The sequence below is a fragment of the Sinocyclocheilus grahami genome, unplaced genomic scaffold, assembly GCF_001515645.1.
Source record: "Sinocyclocheilus grahami isolate Dianchi unplaced genomic scaffold, SAMN03320097.WGS_v1.1 scaffold464.1, whole genome shotgun sequence".
NCBI classification, from domain to species: domain Eukaryota; kingdom Metazoa; phylum Chordata; class Actinopteri; order Cypriniformes; family Cyprinidae; genus Sinocyclocheilus; species Sinocyclocheilus grahami.
Window position 1 is genome coordinate 895741 of NW_015505643.1, and position 527 is coordinate 896267.

Consider the following 527-nt stretch of genomic DNA (forward strand, 5'->3'; position numbering starts at 1 on the left):
ATGAATGAGTAAAATAAGTTAATAAACAATCAATGAATGAACAAGTAAATAAATGAAAGTTTGAATGAGTAAATAAGTTTAAAACCAATCAATGAATGAATGAACAAAATGAAAGATTGAATGAATAAATACGTTTATAACCAATAAACGAGTGATTGAACGAATGTTAACAATAAATGAATTAATCGAATAAGTAAATAAGTAACAATGAATGAATGAATTAATGAATAAAGAAATTAAAAATTAACGACTGAATGAATGAAGTTAACAATGAATGAATGAATGAATGAGCGAATGAATGAAGTTAACACAATGAAAGAACAAGCAAACAAACAATATATTTGCATGCAATTGTTGGCTGCTCAGTGAAGCTTCTTCCAACTGCCTGTGTCATCACAGCTGAACCTGAATGATCCTGTAACAACCAGATTCTCCACTTTTCTCTCTGTACTCTCTCTCTCTCGCTCTCACTCAGTCCAGCACTGTTTTAACCCTATGGGTCACATCTTTACAGAGCAGCCTGTAAT